General features: G+C 43.5%; 1 protein-coding gene across 1 annotated transcript in view; it reads left to right on the forward strand.

Moving 5' to 3' along the window:
• Positions 1-20,825, forward strand: part of SKI (SKI proto-oncogene) — a 117,298-nt gene that overhangs the window by 84,109 nt on the left and 12,364 nt on the right. The window lies entirely within an intron of this gene.

The raw sequence follows: 20,825 nt of genomic DNA on the forward strand, positions 1-20,825 counted from the left end.
CAGGTAGCTAGAACCGGTGAGTTTTGCACAAAACGTAGGTCTGTGACCCTGGATTTAAAAAACAAGTGTGCCTGGTTTAATTCAGTGGATCTTAAAATCAGGCTGTTGACATTTATTTATTTGGTGTCCCAACTCCCTCCTAGCAGTGCTTGAAGACCACTTTGTCACCCCATGTTAGGAATTTTGGGGTTTAGAGTGATAATGCAGACAAAAAAAATTGACTATAAAAAGAGTGATCTTGAGGTTTGGGGGTTTTCCTGGGATTTTTGTCCAGATTTAATATTAATTATAATTAAAAAGGGGAAGAAAGAACACATTAACATGAATGCTTTCCCACCCATCCGAAAGCTACTCTAACTTGCATTCCACATGGGTCTTGTTAGCTCTACAATAATTACTGCTAACAGCACATGATTTTAGTATCTAATCCTATTAGTCATGACCCAAATCAGCTTTAAAATGGTTAAACGCATAGAAGAGGAGTAGGAGTAGAGTGTCAAGAATAGCTTGGAAGAAGATGTTATCCCACATACCAAGGAGCTGGTATCTCAAAGGTGTCACAGTGATGGAAGTGAGGAGAGGACTAAACTGCCAAGTGGGCTTACCAAATAAATACCGACTTCCAATGTAACATGCGCTTTCATTAATTGAAAATCCCCCTTGGCACTCCCAATGTAGAGCTTCCGCAAACTTCAGGGGAAGCTGTTCTTGTACTACATCTTTGAAAATAATACCCATCACAACTGCCAGTGATTTCTGGTGTTCGGAGAATCGGGAGATCAGGAGCCAGAATCCAGCAGCCTTTATCTTTAGCTCTGGCATTCGCTGGAGTGAGTCACTTGGCCTGCTTTTGTTGTGCAGTATGAGGATGGGAACAGGGCTCATGCATCTGATGGCACAGCTTGTTGGCTTTTCATACAGGTCATGACTGAAGCTGCTGTAAAATTAGGCCTAATTTCTGAAATTAATCGTCACTAAAAAAGCTTTTTTGGCCTTAGTGTTTGGTTCATTGTGCAGAGCTGTGTAAATGCTGCTCCATTTACATTTTTTATACTCCTGTTTCTCACCATTCTAAACATGCTATCGTGCTGTCTTTGGATGGATGAAAAGATCCACAGACCTACAAAGTAGCAAGTGGAAAATGTAGGAAAGAATGTCAAGAGCACTGACAGGGTCTGAGGTAGCAGTGCTGGAAATTTACAGCGTATGTGTTGGAGTACAGCAAGTGTCAGAAAACCCACCTTCAAGGATGTCTTGATGGTGTTAATGCATTCACATTAAGTGCAGCCCTTAATTCATTTGCATATCTTAGTTGCTTGGTACTTACCGATAGCTTTGCACCCTGTCTAGAGGAAAGGTGATGCAGGAGGTAGCAAATTTCAAGATACTGTAATTTAAAGTGTACATTTGCCAGGGAGAGATACTGCTTCACTTCTGCTTTTAAAGGGGAAGGGGGGAGGGCTTAATGTTGCAGCTATCCCTTTAAGGATTGTGGTTATAGTCCATGTTTTAATCGCTACTTTGATCTGATTAAATCCTCAGCCACAGAGAAATCAGCTTAGAGAAACATGTCTCCTGTTGAACCCGAGAGCAACAGCAGTTTAGAAAATGAAGCCAAGCCAAATACCATTAGAAAAAAATAAAAGCTTTAGCACTCACAAATTGTATGGGGACGTTGTAAATCACATAGCATTGCTTTACAACAGGATGTTTCGAGTCTACTGATGGTGGATATCCAAAATGAAAATCACCAAACTATACTGTGGTTTCATCTCCTCTGCAGACACATTATATCTGTCCCAAACATAAAACGAAACCTTCTGGATTTTGTTGGGTTTTTATTCTTGTGCCTTCTGCCTCTTAATACGGTGTCAGGAATCAGGTATGTGTAGGATGGAGAAAGGGGAGGAGTTACGATTCTTTGCCCAGGAGTTAGGGATCAAACAAAGATTTAATATTTTTTCAATCTGCCTGCCTTCTTACTGCACTCAGTCTTTTTTCAAGATCGTTATACAAATCCATACATGAGTCTCTTAAGATTATAACACAAAAAGTATCCCATTAAACAATTCTGATGGCACCCAAGAAAAGTCCTTAATATCTGGATCAATATTAAAGCTGTATGGAGGAAAAAAAGGGGGGGAGGAACCCCGCTTATTTAAAATGAGAAATGTTTTTTCCCTCATCTTAGATTTACCCTAATATTACTCGCAGTGTGGCTTTCAGCAGGCTCTTTGTTCATCCTTAGTAGTAATAGGCAAGGAGCGTCTACCACTGACTGCCAATCCCAAATTAAAGTTACTACACTTTTTTACGTTGTTTCACCTGATCTTTTGAGTCAGCAGGACTACAACAGTTTCATCCTAGAGCAAAAATTTAGTTTTTTCTGTCCAAATTCACATGAAGTAGGAATCGGGATATGCAAGTCTTGGTTATAACAATTCTGCAAGAAAAGTCGGTCTTTTCTGCCTGCGTCTTTATCTGAAATTCTAAGGAAGCAGTGTTTTGCAGTTAAGACCTTGTTTACACTCTCACTTCAGCTCTACTAAGCCAGAACAGTTAGACTATACCATTATGTAAGGATTGCCATTTTAAAGCTCTTCTGCAAAGTAATCAGCTTCACAGCATTCCTGGGTGACATAAGCATGAGTTTGATCAGGGTTAAGTGACTTGCCCAAGGTCATGCAGGTCTGCAGGGTGAGAGGCAGGACAAGAATCATGTTTTACCACAGTGTCCAAAAATCTTAACCAACTTTTAGCCATGTCTATTCACTAAACTTTGTGAACTGTTAACAGGCCCTGTTAGCCCTCAGGATGCTTCAGGCGCAGTTATACAAGCACACAAGTACACAAGCAGAATGTGTGTCTCCACTAATCTTTTCCCCTCTTCGTAAGGTTTCTTAGTGACGACTAGAGCAACAGCAGTATTCCTGCCTGCAGGCAAGGCAGTGATTTTGACAGGTTTGTTAGTTGTCATGCCTCCTGCAGCATGGCATTAGCTTTGCCCTAGGAGGGAGGCTTAACAGGGGAGGGGATCTGAGAAGACTAAATTTCAAGGAACTGTCTCGGTTTTGGGCTGAGTTACACTACCCCTTGTTGAAGAACATAAAGCCTCCAACTGCGTCCTTGGTCAACAGAAGGTAGTTACAAGGGGTGCATGCAGTCAGACACATAAATACAGGGGAGGTGGAGGTTCCTTTTTTTTTTTTTTTTTAATTATAAACCTGCAGGGGAGAAAAGGCTTGTACAAAACCAGACCCAGATCTGCCTAGAATACAGCCAGCCAGCTATTCTGGGAAGGCAACAGCGAACAAAAGACATGAGAAAGGCAAGAAGACCGAGGGCCCCAACCTATTGTTTCCCCTCTTCATTCCAAATAATCATGACTTCCATGACCTCCTGGCTTGTTCCCTCCAATGAGGATTTCAGGACAGCTGCTACCCTGAACAGCTGAGCCAGGCATTATTTGCCTGGTTTCCCGCAGTTCCTTCCTCCCACTTCAGCAGCAGTTGAAATGATAAACGTCTCTCTCACAAAATTAATTTGTATTCTTTTAGAAAGGTTTGGGATTCTATTTGGTATTTCAAATAGTTTTTCCTTCCCTGCTCCTGAAATTTGCTACTTTATCTCCATTCTGTGTTCCATTTGCAGAATTTTTGCTTCTGTGCAATGATGGCTCAGCCTGTTTCTTGTGGAAGTTGACTAAACTTGGCTTTGTCAAGAATAGGGTTGCAAGTTTGTTGGAGAGAGTTTAGCAGAGGTGCAGCATAGTTCAGGTTTTTGTGCTCTTAAGCAGAAGTCTTGCTATCATGGTTGGGAGAAGCTGCCCAAATTTTTTGAAAAATAATCCACAGGCCACATGCATGGAGGAATGTAGATGACCACAGAAGATTTTTGCCTTAATGTGTTTGAGGCCTTTGAAGCTTTTGGCTGTTGTATCCAGGTACGCCTAGTTTTATTTCTACCTAAAGGTGATAATTTTTGTTCCCATTGTTGGCTGGCAAGGTTCTCCTCAAGATGGACTTTTATTTTTCTCAGCCTCGGTAGTGTTTCTTTAGGTGAAATGTCAACTTCCTTCTGATTCACACTTTCTAAGCAAAATTTACACCATAGTCAGTATGGTGCATTTATACCAGCAGGCTGGTTGGTTTTTTTCTGTGGGGAGATAAAAATCTGCCCTGTCTGGAGTCATGCCTCTATCCAACCCATCCTGTCCACTTCTGCTTGATTTCTGCATGGTGCGTCACCTTCTCAGGCCTCCTTCTGCCAGGTTGATGCCTTGCACAGAGACGAAGGATTTTCAGCCAGCTACACACCTTGTCCAGCTGAGGTGGTGACCACGGCGGTGTTTCATTGCTCTATTTCCAGTGCAGGTCTTGGGCCTCTCCTTCAAGTTAACCAGGGTTTTTTATGTCCAATGTTGGGAAAATGGAACAGAGAGATCCTTAATAGAGGATAGGTATTAATAAAAATACAATTCAGGGATTTGAGGTGGTGACATATAATCTCATGGTTAAGCAGGGACTAAAATAAATAAAAAGCATTAGCTGGAACATTTCTTCACCTCTAATGCCGCCTTCTAACAGGAACATCTGAACCATGACTTTGTCTATCCAGGCTCTGCATTTTATGTTGGGTTGCACAAGCGAATAGGTGGGTGCTCAGGCCAATTTTGGATTTTTCTTCCATGCTGCAATTGTGCGCTTTTTTCTTTTGATGTTTCAGTGCAACAAGACAATTCAGTGTATGGTGGTTTGCAAATACAAAAAGTCCTTATGCCAGGTTATTCTCACAGTTTTGTGTTTTCTTTTATATATCCTTTAGCTCTGGCATTGTAAGGTTGGTTAAGTTACCCTTATGGGGAACTTCAAACATCAAAGCAAACCATAGGACTCCCCATCTTCCAGTACCGAAGGATTGCATTGTGGTTTGATTGTGCTGGCACGGTGGGTGACACTGGGAGAGATTGTTTGCTTGGATTTTCATTATTAATCTGTTATGCATCTGACTTTAATGCAGCAGGTGAAGGTTACACAGCAAGTAGTCTTTTATAGATTTGTTTTCTTGGAGGTGTGTGTTCATGGCAACATTGTAGAGAGAATGAAGATTGTCTTCCAGAGCTACAAATGAGAAGGAATTTCTCTTTGCAAGAAGCAAAATGGTTTTGGTCCTTTTTGGAAGATGTCAGGCCACTTTTCCACAGTCATCTTCCTGGCCTTCATCCTGGTCTCTCTGTAGTCGCAGTAAATGTGTATGCAGCAAGTGCAGGCATCTAACTGAACGCCTTAGTCTGGTGTATGTGGTGCACATATCTACTGGATTGTCCAGGAATACACCACAGTGCTGCAAAGACAGCAGCGCAGGACCTCATGCCCAAATCTGTCCTCTTGGAAATGACCGGTAGTTCTCTTCCTTCCTTCCTTTCAGAAGCAAGGGAGCATATGTCTGAATGCAGATGTTTGACATTTCTCATGCCACCCCACAGATCTGAGCCCTTCATCTATGTTATCACAATTTCCTGTACAGGCTCAGCCTATGGTTATTAAATTCCCTTCTGTGCATGATCCACCCTCACTTCAGCTTCTGTCACCAGACAGAGATTTCCTGTCCCTGTTCTGGGTGGATACACACCACCTCTTTCCCCACCTCCCCCCTTTTTTTTTTTGTTTGTTTGGGTTTGGTTTTTTTTTTTCATGTGTTGCATACTGGAGGTACGAAAACAGCATTGAAATGCAGACCCTGTGAAACTGTTTGTGTTCCTGAGCAGTTGCGTTCCCTCCACACAGGTCTGATCTTCTTCCACTGAAACTGATGTTATGGTGTTTGCTTTCGTGGAGTGAGGGCCTGATTCAGTCTTTTCCTTGACCCAAGGCTTTTACATCAGGCATTCACTGCTAATTTACACCACAGCTTTGGCAAAAATACAGCGCAGTTCTACTGGAAGGCCACAAACCTACGCTTATGTAAGGTTTTGCTTGCTTCCTTTTGGCTGGGAAGCTCGTGATGGTTTTAAACATACAGCACTTCTCAAAGTCTTGCGTGTTTCCATCACTGCATTACAGGGCTTCCTTAGAAAAGTTCAACTTGCAACTTGTTTTCAGGCTTCAAAGTTTCAGACAAAAGAAGAAAACAAAATATGAGACTTTGAAGCCGTCATGATACCGGGGCTGAATTTCAAGTCTGTGTGGATTCCCGTGATGCGTTTGATGCAGCATCAATGTTGTGATAGCATAATTCCACAAGAAGAAAGGAAGGCAGACTTAGACTGTTACCTTGGAAATCTTGCTTACTATGCAGATTGTAAGTCCTTTGTGTTGACAATGAGAACTAAAAAATGCATCCCATGGTCTAAGGAAAGGAAAGTGGGGGAAGGGGAGTTGGTGTTTATAGCTCCAAACTTTCTCTCAACTCCTTTCTTTGTATTTCTGATCTCAGGCTGCAGTCCAGGCTCCATGGTGGTTTGTAATTAAACCCAAATTTTGAAGGTTCTGTGGAGTTCTCGTTGCCTATGAGGTCAAACTGAATCTGGTTTCTATCATGGAATATTTCAGTTCAGTTACCCCTTGAGGAAGTATGGGAACAGACAGTCCATTCATATTGAACAGATGACCGAGGCTTAAAAAAACCCTTTTTGTCTATTAAGCTTATGGCTAAGATATTATGAAAACGGCTTAATAGTGTGCCCTAACATTTATACCACACTATTTTCTTACTTTAATTTTCCAGGCAATTAAAAATAATTGAAAGTTACTGCCAAACCCCCTGAAGATATACTTTTTCTTTCAAATAAGCTTATTTTCATACTTGTGAGGTCACCAGATATTTATTTGACCATCTTTATAGGGGTCAGGCACATTACACACACAGAATGGAGACGTGGAATAGAACTCGCATTGTAGCAGGAAAGTGAGAAGTGAGAGCAAAAAAACACTATTTGTCATGGCCGGTGGGTGTTCGTATTTATTATTTGGGCACGACAAACGTAACTCATTATACATATACTCACTGAGGGCTCAATTCTGCAGTTCACTTAAGTACTATAAGTTAAATCTGTGTTTAAAGCCTATTAATGTTGAATAGATGTAAACAAAAGTTTGAATGCTGTGTCAGACAGGCAGGATGAATTGGGGCCAGCAGAGCCCTCGAGGGGGTTCCTCAGCTGAGTAAGGTCCAGTCTCGCGTGGCAGTTTGCTCCCGTTGGCCCTTTCAGGGTGCTGTTGGCATTCTAACGTCCCTAGGAGCCTCTGTGGCAGTGAGCAGCAATGCAGCAGGGAGAGAAAGCAGGAATTACATCCAGAGATGTAGACCGAAAGGAGTCAAACCTCTCTAATCTTCTCCCCTATTAATAGAGTTGTAGCAGACACAACCCATGTGGCTGCGCAGTCACGCTGCACTGTAATATTGCTTAGCCACTTCTCCCCCTAAAGGCTTAAAATCTATCACATTATACAAGAACTGAAAGCCTTCTCGTAGTGTCCCAGATTTCCCTCTCCTGTCCATCCCCTTCCCCTTCCATTTTTCTCTTCACATTATCTTTTGCTGCCTCGCTTGATGTTATGCAAAATGTTTTTTTAAAAAATACATTGTGTATCTCTCTATATAGATATTTACATACATTCTATGGGTATTCTCTCACCTGTAGTCAGAAGGCAAGTTTATGTTGGAAAAAAAAGAAAAAATAGGTGGGCTTTTTGTCAAAAGTATGTATATTGAATGAGAGAATTTGCTGAAGGCTGCTGCTTTAGTATTGGTGTTTGTGTTGATCCTCGCAATGCAGGGGGTAGTATTTTGCTGTTGTTTTTTTTGTAATTGTTGCAAATGTTTCTCTTTACTCCATGTTACTAGCCCTTTTGCAGGACAGAAGTCCTTTTGGAAGTGTATCGCTCCTGCATGGTAAATGTCCCAGCTAAAATGAGTTCTATTTGGACAAATCGCTCACTGAACATAAAAGGTTCCTCCAAAGCAAACCCTTTCTGGCAGAGGAGGACTGATTTGCTGCATGGATTTGCTGGAAGGAGTAAACTACAGGGTCCGCTCCTCTCTTCATTCCTCCTCCTCCTTCTATCCCTCATAACACACCTTCCCCCCCTCCCCGCCCTTAACTCAGCATCTGGTGGAAAGAGCATGTGATGCTTATTTCTAAAGGCAGTAAAATAAGCTTTGAAAGTCTAAGACTGTAATTGGTCGTCTGCCTTTATCCTTGGAGCTCTGGGGAGGTTTCAGAAGTAATAACTGTTACTTAAAGTAGATGAGCTTCTTGTGGCTCGCTTGGAATTGTAGAGCACATTAGTTGTCAGGTGTTAAGGAAGCATCTGCCTGTCTGTAGCTTTCAAAACATTTTGTAAGTTAAGAATTTAGGGTTTTCCTGTCTTTATATATGGATAGTAAGAAGTTACTCCTCAAGAAGTGTGCTGTGACAGAAATGGCCTGCCTTGGCTGAAAAGTTACGAAAGAAAACCAAATTCCTTTAATGATATTTTCTCGGTATCTTACTTAAAGCTCTTGGCACCTACAATATCCGTAACTGTATGGTTACTACTCTTCTCCTTCAGTCAAAAAGGTAGTCATCTTTTGATAAAAAAGACTCGAGGTGGTAGTTTCCAGTAGAAGGGGATAGATAACTGCGGCCTTGCACCATGTTGTTTCACTAGGACTAGGGGGTTTCCATTTCCACTGTCTTTTAACCTTAATAGGATTTGTAACTATCAGTCCATGAGTGATGTATTGATGGTGTATTTCACCGATATATATTTAAAGCAGTCTTGGGTTTAAATCTGCGTTGTCCATTGGTTAGAACAGAAAATTCAGACTCACTGGTGACGTGTTATACTCAGTCAGTGACTTCACGAATATATTTGTGCTAATTGCAATTGTTTCCCTACACCTTGTTGTGCCTGGGCTTCAAAGCAAAGAGCCTGGCTCCCAGTCCTGTCATGAGACACATAGACTGTATCTTCCAGAATGGTTGTAAGCTTTCCTGTAGTCATCTCGAGTAAATGAAGTGCAAGTGAAAAATAAACCAGAGCCCTAGGGCAGTGCTGCCGCTCTGCAGCCTTGAGGATCACAGTTGTTTCATAGAGTTTTTATTCCATTGTATTGTTGATTGCCAAAATGATACTGCAACCAAACTAAACGCAAATGCATTGTAGCAGCAGATGAGGTAGAAGGGTGGGGAGGCAGAGCAGGTTGTCAGAAGGAGCCCTATAAATAACTGCAGGTGAGTACGGATCGCGGTGCAGACAAGCGGGGTTGTATTTGCTATGCTCCGCTGGCTCTTCAGACTTGGAAGTAATTCATCATGATGTCCTTAGACTGTTGTCCCTGGCTTAGGCTGACAAAAGACTCTGTTTCATTGCCCTCACCCCTCGGTGTCACATGCTTACGCACGTGTGCCCAGCTTTTGCAAAGGTCTTGAAAGAAAACCTACCTGCCACGTATCTCTGATTAGGTGTTGAGAGGGACGCTGGGGGGAGGACTGAAGTCTTTATTTTTCGACTGAATTGTGAGAGATTGTTAAATATACAGTGCTTATTGACTTTGGTATTTTATATGCTGTTTTCTTTTCTTCCCATAATTGTTCTGATCTAAAACTAAACACAGACCTTTGAGCTTTGTTTTAAAAAATGCACAGCCAGTTAAATAGACAAAATTATTTTAAAAAAACATAGTTCTGGTAACAATCCATAAAATTAATCCATGTGACCTTGATTGTATTTTTGCCTGATGTGCACTGCTGTAGGAGTGTGGTAGGGTTTTGGATTAATGTCAAGTTGTGTAATGAAGTTTTGGCACAGAAGACTATAGATAGGAGACAGTTGCCCTGAGAGCTCACCACTGCAATTAACTGCCCTGGAGGTGTTGTGGCTTCAGACATGCACAGTCCTTGGACTTGTCTGGGAGAAAGCAAGTGTGTCATAGATGTGCTGTGAAGACACCAGGTTCTAGCAGGATGGGTCTTTGTAACTGCAGTGGTAAAATAATGTGTCATCCTAATAATTGTGAAACCTGTGAGTAGGGCTTGTGCTAAGGAAAGACGCCCAAGTAAGAGAGGTGAAGGTCAGATGAACCCAGGAGGAAGATGTTCTGAAGAGCAAAAAGGTCTCTGTAATTTAAAAAAAAAAGAAAAAGAAAGAAAAAAAGAAAGGTAGGGTGTTGGTAGCTTTGTAGTTGCATCCCCGTGTTGAAGCAGGGGCAGGTTCTGTGCCCTAGGGAGCTCTGCAGGCACCAGAGGAGCTGGGGAAGGACCCAGTCAGGGCAGCCTTGAGCTTGGCAGCTGCCCGCCCGGGTCGCGCCGGGGACTTTGATGAAGGAGCACCGAAAGCCCGTCTGTGTCCCATCAGTTGAGAGCCTCCTCTCTCCTCTCCTGGCTTCATGAACTGAAATTCATGATTCTTTAGTTGGTACTTGGGGAAGATACACGGTGCCTGGTAGAGAGCTGGTATTAGTGGAAATCACAAGGGGGATACTTGTCCTTTTATGTAACGTTTGAAGCCAAAATGAGATTCTTGGCTGGCGGAGTGGACATGTCTCCACAACACAGGAACTGATGCCTTGGAGAGAGTTTGAAGTGCAACTTAAGTGCAGTTACAGAAGCCTGGTTTCATTTCAAAGAAAATGTGAGGAGAAAATTGTGTCCACAAACATCTTTTTAATTACCAGATCTGTGACCCCACAAACAATTCAGCAAAAATCGGGCAAAGCAAATCTGTTCGTAGAGGAAACTTTGATTTTCCTTGATGAATCTGATGGCATAACTTCCCTCAGCTTCAGTTACAGCGGGAGCCGAGCCCTTGGTTCCTTCCAACTGCCAAACGTGCTTTGTCTTTCCCTGGAACACCCGTGCGTGTGTGTGCCGGCACATATGGCTGCTCATTTGTGTCCTCAGTCAGTCACGCTCTCCTTCCCTGCCTATTGACAGGGCATCAGCGAGTTCCCAGGCAACTGTTGCCAATAAAAACGGCGAGAGGAAAAGGGGCCATTCTTCCTTCTTAGCCCCTCTGACCTGGTTTATACTGGTCTCGATCACTGGCTTTACTCAACCAGTGGGAAGTGTGAGTTGTACTTTTGTTTTGTTTTAAACCAGAGGGCAGGGAATTCTTTTCGAGCTGTAATTTTAGTGTCCACTGGAAGGGCAAAACAGACTCTTGGAGTGGAAAAGAGGCTTCCAGTTGTGTCAGCCAAGAGCCAAAACGCAAGTACATCGTGTAACAAATAGTCAGCTTTCTTTTCAGATGCTTTTTTAAAAAAGAAAAATAATCAAGAGGGCACTTCATTTGAGGGATTTAACACTGACATTGAGATAGCTGACAGCCACATTCACACACAGCTTTTACTTTGTTTCTGGCTTATTTCAGCTTTCCCATCTGTGCAGTGGGTATCATACTATGATGGGTTTGTGCTTCTTGTGCCCACAGCAGAGGGATTTCAGTGAGCAGAAGCAGAGAAGCAGAATCACTTTGAATGGGAAATACTGATTTTGTTGAGCAGCTGCTAAAGATGGGTAGCATTTTGAGACTAGGAGAATGGCTATTAAAAAGTCAATGTTAGTAGAAGCTTTGGAGAGTTTTAAGGATTTATAGGATCAGATCTATATCAACGAGTAATTTTATATGATAGATTTACGAGCAGAACAGATAAATAAAGGAGTAATTGTTGAGATCAGGAATTAAACAGCTAGTTGAACTGGCCAGGCATTTTTTCTCGTGCAAGTTTCCAGGTAGCACATCTTCATGCTAACCAAGCTTCAGTAATACTGAACTCGCGAGAAACTTAACAAGCTGTAGTAAAGTCTCCAGTGTCCCAAAAGAATCCCAGAAGGCTTACCAGTCTTTGTGAAATAGAAAAGTGGTGAGAATGTTTGCATTTCCTCCCTCCATTTCAAAATCAAGTCTCTGGATCTGGGGTTTACCTGGGAGGTTTTTGCCGGTGTTGCTGTACCACAGCTCACTGGAAATGCCTTACTGCCTGCTCCTTGGGATAAGTGCAATCATCAGATGTCATCTGGCCAAATTTTTGTACTAAAAGAATAAAAGGAAAGAAATGTTGAGACAGGAGAGGAAGTCTTTTTTTCTTTCTTTTATGCTAGCCAAGCTTTGAAAATGGATGATGACTTACGCCAGGGGCTATGTAGAGTGTTCTAGAAAATAATTTACATTTGCCTTTACAAAATGAATTCATCAAAGGTACTCTGTAGGAATTTGCCTTAAACTGAGATAGTGTCTGAAATAAAATAGTCCAGTCCCTTTTCACTTCTTCTGTTGTAAATTTTGGATGTGATTCTGTAGAAATTAAGGATTTTTGCACAGGTGTGAGAAAAGCTCAGTTCCTAATTTTTTAAGATGAACTTCCTATACTACCATATGACTAAGACATTACCTCTTGACATAGCATTTTCTCTTAGACCAGCTGAGAGGTTGAGTTTACATCACTGTCAGTGAAGTAAAACCAGGCTTTTGCACAAGCAGAAGATCCCCTCTCAGGAAGAGACGGAGTGAGTCCTTGTAGGCTCATCAATAGGAAGGGAGCGCAGGTTAGTTCCAGTGAGATGTTTTTTGGGGTTTTTTTTGTTTTTTTTTTCCCACAGCTCCTTTTTATGGCTGTGCATAGCAGGCGCTCTCCGAAGCGCTCTCAACTGTGGTTTGTGAAGATTCCCCACAGGTCAGACTTGGGGGACACACTGGCAGCCAGCATGTGTGCTGTGAAGGCAAGAATAGAAAGCAAATACTTCCCGTAATCACACGTCCCAAAATGACAGGGTAAAATGAGTACTTATGCTTCCACCAGAGCAGTGAAAAATGGGAAGATGGAAAGTCTGGACTCCTGCCCAATGAAACCAAAATTGTAAAAAAGAAAAATAAAACAAATGCTACATACACTCCCTAGAACTGACACTGCAATGTGGCAATTTTTTTCTCTTTTAAATATATACAGTAGACAAGCAGTAAATCTTCTTACAGCTCCATAGAACAGCATTATTTTTAGCTTTTTTTTTTATTATCGAGACAACCCTTCATAGCTCTTTCAATCTGTACCTGAGTATATTTATTTTTTTTTAATCCACATGAAATTGCAGTCCTTATAAAGACCTCTAATACCTTATTAATCATTTCTGGACTATGTCACAAAGAGGCTTTAGGAAGCAAGTGTTCTACCCATCAGTTGATGTGCTTGTGAGGGCTTAAAGGATGCAGATAAAGGGCCCTTTTTCCCACATTGAAGATACCTCTCATTTTGCATTTTTTTTAAGTTTGACTTTAACTTGAAATTTGAAAGAAGTCTTAAGACAACCAGAGAAGCACAGAGCAGCGCACTCCCTTTTCGTGTGGTTCAGCCTGGGTTTAGATAGACTCAGGCCTGAGGTTCATAAAAGCACCAGGTGGAGGTTTGTAAGTTCAGTTCCCAGGTTCAGGAATCGTGGTCTTGGTAACCTCCAGAAGGAGCTTTGAATACTTGTCACTGGTAAAAGGTACTTTTCTTCTGAAATGCCATTTTCTAAGGTCGTGCCATCAGGAGCCTGAACCAGTCTTGGGGCTCTGCAGAAAAAAGTTACTTGGGCACTACTGGAGGAAGAGTTACCACACAGCGCCGTGACTTCATTGTGCTTAAAATAAGACTTTGCGTCCTTTTCTTCTAAGTAAAAGTAGAGGATAAACCTCAAAGCACCCATTTTGTATCTACAGGTCAGCTGAGTTTAAGTGGTCCATGGTCCCACAAGTGAACAAGAAAAGCCATTTAGAACAGAACCTAAAAGTTCTGACTTTCAGTTCCCGCTTGTGTTACTCAATGTGTGCTCTTCAGGGAGCAGGAACAGAACCCATATACTCTGACTTCTCAGCAACAGTCTATGCAGATAGTTTCTGGAGACTTTCCTAGGGCTCTCCAGGCATTACGAGTAGCATGAAATACAGAGGTTGGGGTAGTTGCTTAGATTTGTTTTCATCACTGAGTGTGAAAAGCCATCAGTGCCTGTAATAAGATGCTTTCAGAGCTTCTCATACTTGTTTATTTTATTGAATAGATGTGCAGGTGACAAGGGTAATGATCTCTACAGTTTTTTGTTCCCTTGCTGTGCTCAGACTCCCAGCATTTCACCTTTTGTGAAATGTGCCTTTCCTGCACAGAAATGTTAAATCACATATGAAAACTTTGTCCCCGTAATGTTTAACAGCCACGTTCCCAAGTCAAATAAGCAGCACTAGCAGCGTTCTCACATGCTTCACTTGCAGATGCCATAACCGAATGCAGTGCAGTTGCCTGGAAAGGTAGTTTCAATCCATCTTTTTTGCTGTGTATAGGGTTTTTTTGGGGTATCAGATAAGCTTATTCTTAAGAGCAAGCTAGTGTTGGTGAAATACGCTTGGCAAAACCTGGAGAACAAATAGAACATCTCAGTAGCGCGACTTGTCCTGGCTTCTAGTGTGCTTTTGCTCTGGTGCAACTTACGAGCTTTTGAAAATGCCATCCATCCTGCCTGAATTCTGACACAGAGAAACACCTCAGAAGGGTGAGAAAAAAGGCTGTTGATGAAACTCCCGCTTGGTCCTTGCCTTCCCTGAGTATGTTAAAACGATGCCGAGTTTTCCCAGTAAGATGTGTACTTGCCCAGTCCACTCCTTGTAACCCAGCAAGGACCTAATGGATGGGTCTGCATGAAGTGCTGAGAAAAACAAGCCTGTTGCTTGGCTGGCACAAACCTGCTAGAGATGGCTCTCCGCTGCTCTGGAAAACGCCTGGTATCCATAAATTGAAATAGGTGGAAATTTTCAGGCACTTTGGTAACATTTTTACTGGTATATCTGTAGTGTCAGAGGGGTTTATTCTTGACACATCTTTTAAAGCAGAACGGAGTTGGTGTTAGTTTCCTAGGGGAGGGTAGTGGAAATTATTTCCTTCGGATCTTAGAAATCAATCAGTAGCAAAACTTGGAGTCACAAGCCCTTTTCTGTTTGTGTGTTCCACCCCTGTGTTCTCTACAAAAATCATCTTTCCTAGCCAGTTTACCCAAGGAGGAAAGTTTTATTGAGGCTAGGTGTCAGGCTAGGCTTTCAGAGTTTCCATGGGCTGCGGTGCAGAAGCGTGCGTTGCCAACAGGGTCTCGCACCTTTACCGCTCTCAGTAGGACAGTCGCTGCTTTAGGTGTTTGCCTAAATTCCATATTCCCTTGGAGCCTGTGAGTACATGTGAGCTGAGATGGTCAGATGATCATTTTTAAGAGGAAAAAAATATTAAATAGCAATTAAACAATAATTTTTAATGCAAGGCTCACGAAATTTGTGGGGAGACCTGGCTCACCCAGTGGACCCCAAGTGAACCTCAGGTACAGACCAGCAGAGCCGCGCTGCAGCAGCACAGACTGGGCTGCAGCTTTAGCTCTTGACGCCAGCGTGGGCATTTGATGCTGGTGGTAAAAACGTGCTCACTATCAGACTTTTGCTCTTTCAGTGTATTTTTATCTTCTGATGTCTGACACATTTTGAACCCAAGGAGTCTCTCTCCAGGGTTTCAGCATGCTTGTATCAGACCGGCATCTGGTCTTGTGGTTTGTGCCCCTAATGAGAAAGCTGCTTAATTTTCACACCCAAAGTATCAGATGAGACAGGAAGCCCCACCCTTTCTCATGGTGTAACTGAACTCAGCTCTTTGCATAAACTAGCAGCCGAAACAGTAGCCTGAACAAAATTATTGTATCTGTATCCTATCCTTAGATATACAGCTCCCTCCCTCCCCCCCCCCCCCCCCCCCCCCCCCCCCCCCCCCCCCTTTTTTTTTTCCTACTCTGGTTATATGTGCTTTTCTAGCTGCACAGTTTTCAGTGGAGATGTTTCTGACTTGCACCCGAGTTAGGAATATGAAATTGAATTCTTCAGCCTGCCAGTATCCTCCCAGTTATTTTTTTTAAAGAGACCTAAATAGATTTCTATGCGTTGGGATAGCTTGATAAGCTTTTGGGGACATGAAAGCTTTAATTTCTAAAGATGCCACATTGGATGCCGTGATTTCTGCTGGTGCGGTATCCACGCTTCCAGTCCACCTTTAAAAGGAGTGGCCTGGGCCAAGGCACAGACTCCCCAGCCTCATCAGTCTGCACTGAGCATCCTCTGTCCCTTTAACTGTCCAGCTCCTGCACAGAGCCCCGTGCAGTGGGTCACTGCATCTGCCCCCAGCCCCTCAGATGTTCCCAGTGCTGCAGTAGCTGCGCCAGCACCAGGCTGGCACTGCATCACTGCCTTTGGAGAGCAGAGAAGCCTGGAGTTTTTACTCTTTCACTCATATCCTTCACCACACGTTGTGGAAATGCATTCACACCTAGCCTGGAAAGGTTACAAACAGATAAACATATGCCGTTACCCTGTTTTAACAGAGATCTGTGTTTTCAATTAGGTTTTGGAATTGGATGCCAAACTTAGACCCAGATATGGGAAGGTTTTATCGGCAGAGGATAGATCAGAATTTGGAGCATGGCCTGCTTTTCTGAAGGTCCATTTCTGAGCTAAAAGTTCCACAGGCGAGGAGGCCTCTTAAATATTTTCAGCTCGTTTCACCTCCTCTTTTCCATTCCTAAGGCGGCAAAAGCAGCCCATTTTTCACTGCCACATGCATCACTATCATCAGCTGAACAACACAGCAAAACCTGGGCTGACAAGCACCCAGAAGTTTGAAGGATTTTAACACGGTCCTTGGTGTTTTGTGAACATGGAGCTGCACTGAGTGTTCGCCCTGCTTGTGGTGCCGGTTGTTTTTTTACACAAAGCAGAAATGCACGCGTTTGGCAATACACACCTTCATGTAGGCTTAGACAGTCAGTTGCGTAAGACCGGTTGCAGTGCCGTTGCCATTTTGCAGGATTTGGGCTGTGCTGGCGTTCGGTCCTTCCCAAGGACGTGCTGTCCTGTTTGTCCTGGTCTTAGCTTATCCCTTAGCAGATAGCTGCTCGCATCAGAGTCTCGAAAAGGCACAGCAGTCACGGGGCAGCGGAGCGAAGGGCGAGAGAACAGCCCTCAGCTGCTCAGCCCAGTTACGTAGTGTTGGAAATGAGGGAAAAGAAAGTGAATTACTTCAGCAAATGTATTTTGGTAGATCCCCAGGCACCAAGAATCATATCCGTGAGCACTCCCAAATCTTAAGAATATTTTCTGCGCTCATTTTCCATTTTGTGTTGCAATGAGAAGTAACATTCGGGTGTCGTGCTGACCTGGTACTGCCTGGTCTGCTGCTTGTGTTCGTAGCACGAAGTGCTGGAGAAGGCATGCCTTTTTGAGGAGGAGAGGGTCAAAAATTCTTTTTACTGGTCTCATGGTTTGTTACTGTAAAACTTAACTGAAGTAGAAAATTAGATGTGACATGTCAAATGTGGCCCTGGTTGGCGAGCGGCCAAATTGGGCCGCTTCATTTCAGTTTGCCTTAAAATGGCTGACGTGACAGTTCACGTGCCCAAATTTCCCTTTGGAATGTACTTTTGAAATCTTTTTTTAGTAACTTTATAAATCTTTTTGTATCTGTTTTTCCTCAAAAATCAGTTGCTTCAGAAAACAGCAGCCCAAAAGCTGAAGTAAATGTTTCACGTAGCATTTCTGGGCCCACTTTGTATCGTGAAGTTTCTTACATCTGTGGACTGGAGCAAATGTATGTTAAGAAATCACTTTGCCCAGCGCAAAGCCCATTTGACAACAAATTATTAAGTTGCCTACAACAGAAGAAAAACCGAATAGCAAATAAGGAAATGTTTATTTCCGTCTTCTAGGGTTTGAGTTCAAGTTTTTTGTAAGTCATTTCTGAAGGTGGCAAAAAAGTTACATCAGATTTTCAGTATTTCTTTTGCAACTTTGTATGTTTCATTATTTGGCAAAGAGAGAAAATGAAATAAAATCAGCCATATTTGAGCCAATACCTAGGTTTGCTGGCTGCTGTGGCTGGGTTGGAAGTGTCAGAGTGGGGTATATTGTTGCCTGGAATCTGTCCGAGAGTGGGATGTAATTGGTGAGTCATACGAAGAGAAGATTTTGTGTTCAGTATCTAGTCTTGTTGCGCATCTAAGTAGCTTCCTATAGTTGTGAGCAAAGTTGTTTCTGCCTCTTCAGGGTCGGATGGCTGCGCAGAATAAGAGTTGTGCCACACAGCACGTCCCTGACCTGCTCTGGGTGTTTATAGGTGGCATTTTTGATGAGTTTGCGACACAGCCGCAGTATTTCTGCGGAGGGGGACCAGAGTGCTTTCAGTGGGATGTCCAAGCAGAGAGACATATAGAAGAGCAAAAATTTAATCAAATGACTACAGGTTGTAGTCAGAAACCTTCCGTTTCATGAGTCTTGGAGATGACCCCCCGTTTCTTGCCTAATAGCAACATGTAGTGCCTAGTACTTCATAGACCAGCTGGGAAACTACCAGAACTATTACATTTTTACATTGTTGAGATGGAACCTAAACACAGGGTGGGTTTCTTAAAGCCTCCACTGAGAGGCAATCCCCGCCTCAGCCAGCAGATATCCGGGTAAACGAAATGGGGTGGTGGATGGAACGGAAACTGGCGGGGGTCATCACAGCAGCTCAGAACTTAGGCCAGCAGCAGCCCTTTTGTGAGTCTAGCCAAAGGTGACCTGAAGTCAGAAAAATTTGTGCACCCCACTTAGCACCTGCTTTTCTCTCCCCTTTTTTGCACCCCATTCCCACCCCTGTGGGGAAGGCAAGCCTGTTTCTCCTCCATGCACACACCTTGTTCAGTGCTTTTGTTTCTAGCAGCAGCTCATGATTTCAGATCAGTACTGGCTGCTGGCAGCAAAAGGTTAAGCATCATGTCCCAGGTCTGCTGAACTGCTGTGTGCTCCGAGCCCTCCTGATGGTTGGTGTCAGCCTTGATTTAAAGGGGAAAGACGAGGGACAGTGGGGAAAGCTGGAGATGAGACAGGATTGCTTTAAAAATGCAAATGAGATCATTCTGTTGAAATATCTCCCCTCAAACCTTTCTAAAACCTGACACTTGCTCTCCTTTTCCCAAAGTTGCTTATCGGGACCGTGATGCCGCTGGGCTGCGAGCGGTGCGGTGGAGGGTACCGGAGGGGTGCCGTACTGGCCGAGGTGGCCGTCTCCACGCCTGCCTGAACAGAATGTTCTGCAGACAGCAGAGCGCGGATGGTCGGGGGGAGGAACGGGTTTCCATGCTGAGTCTTGCCACCTGTTGCCTTTTCCATTCCAAGCCCCCCTTCCTCCCCACCCTCCACCCCAAGTTCCCCTCCCCACACAGCTCACCATCCCCAGTGGATAGGGTTGGGATCAGTAGTCACTTGCCAAATGCCTTTCTAATGCTGTCACTAATTCTGCACAGACAGCATCTCTGAAAGCAAAAACAAATCTTTTCCAATGCATTGTCCTGCGTTTTCTACAAAAAGCAGTTAGAAATGCCTTTCCTTAGTTGCGTTAGGTGGGAGGGACCATGCCACAGCCACTGCGAGAGTCAACCCCAGGGAAGCCTGAAGCTGTGCTGAAAGAATCTGCTGCAAATCCATTGAAGCTGGCATTTGGCACTGGCACGGGCTAATTTTGTACTTGGGGTTACACATATACACACCCCTGTCATTCTCCCTCATCTGCTACATATGGAAAGCTGCCCCAAGCTCCGGAGTGCCAGGGAATGTTTTGCTAAAACCTCCAGACTTGGTTTGATTATGTTACTATGCACACTGGGCTGTGGAAGCGGCAAGAGTGGTGTGTGCTGCCAGATGAACTGGCACCAGCTAGTCACCGGCTTGAGCCACGGTTCCACACGGCTGCCCTGCTGCCATGAAAGTAGTAGACTGCTCATGGACATGAGGTCATAATTTCCTGCTAATTAAGGTGTGCAAAGGGGATGGCATTGCTCTAGTTACAGGGCTGTTGGGTTTGCCTGGAAGTCAGCTGGGAGTCTGGAGGAGTGCTTTTCAGTTCCCCGTGTACTCCTCACGTGAAGTCCTTTAGATCACCCTTTTCAGGGTTGAGTAGCCATCTGGAGGGGCGGTTTCCAAGTTCCCAATTCAAGATGCCTTGAAGGGGACTGATCTGCAGAACACAAGACATTGGCAAATAGGATCCTTTCTTCCACTGGCAAGTAGACCTGGTTTTGAAGCGTTTCTGGCTCTCAGAATGTTGCCATGCCTGTGTTTTACAGACGCACCTGTATAAATACTTGTTTGCCCACAAAAATCACAGTGGAGGTGTAAGGATGAAAACATTTAATGCAAATAGGAGCGATTACTAGCCCTTGCAGCATGGTTCTGCCACCTTCCTTAGAACTGGGCTGAAGGTGAATGTGGAAAGGTAGAGAGTTTGGAACGGCAAAAAGAAAGAGAACAAAGAAAAAGGAATAGAAATTGAGGTGGTATGTTTCTCTTATTATTTCTGGTCGTGAGGCAGCATAAGGTCCAGAACCTTCTCCCTCCCTGCTGATAGATGTGTTTGTACTGGCAAGGCTTCAAGCTGGTATCCCCAGTGCACCAGTTAAACCAGTAGTTACCAATTTTTTTGCAAGCCACGCTGGGACTATAGGAATTTTATTCCTTCACAGTGTTGAAGGAAAGGGGTTTTGCTTGCCAAAGGGCTTTCTTATGCTTGAGGATGATTTATGGGCCAAGCTGAGCCACTTGTGGAAAAGGCAAAGCAGCTCTTGGCAGCACCCCCAGAATCCACTGCAGCTGTGGGGTAGTGAAGTCATCGGCATAACAACCACTGCAAACAGAATAACAAAGTCTGTTCTGTTCTCGTTTAAAATAATCTTTCCAGTTCAGCAACCACATTAAACCTTACCTTTCTGCATACAAAAATAATAAAAGACCAATAGTTCTCTGCAACATGGTGTG

Source organism: Falco naumanni, chromosome 3, assembly GCF_017639655.2.
Source record: "Falco naumanni isolate bFalNau1 chromosome 3, bFalNau1.pat, whole genome shotgun sequence".
Classification (NCBI taxonomy): domain Eukaryota; kingdom Metazoa; phylum Chordata; class Aves; order Falconiformes; family Falconidae; genus Falco; species Falco naumanni.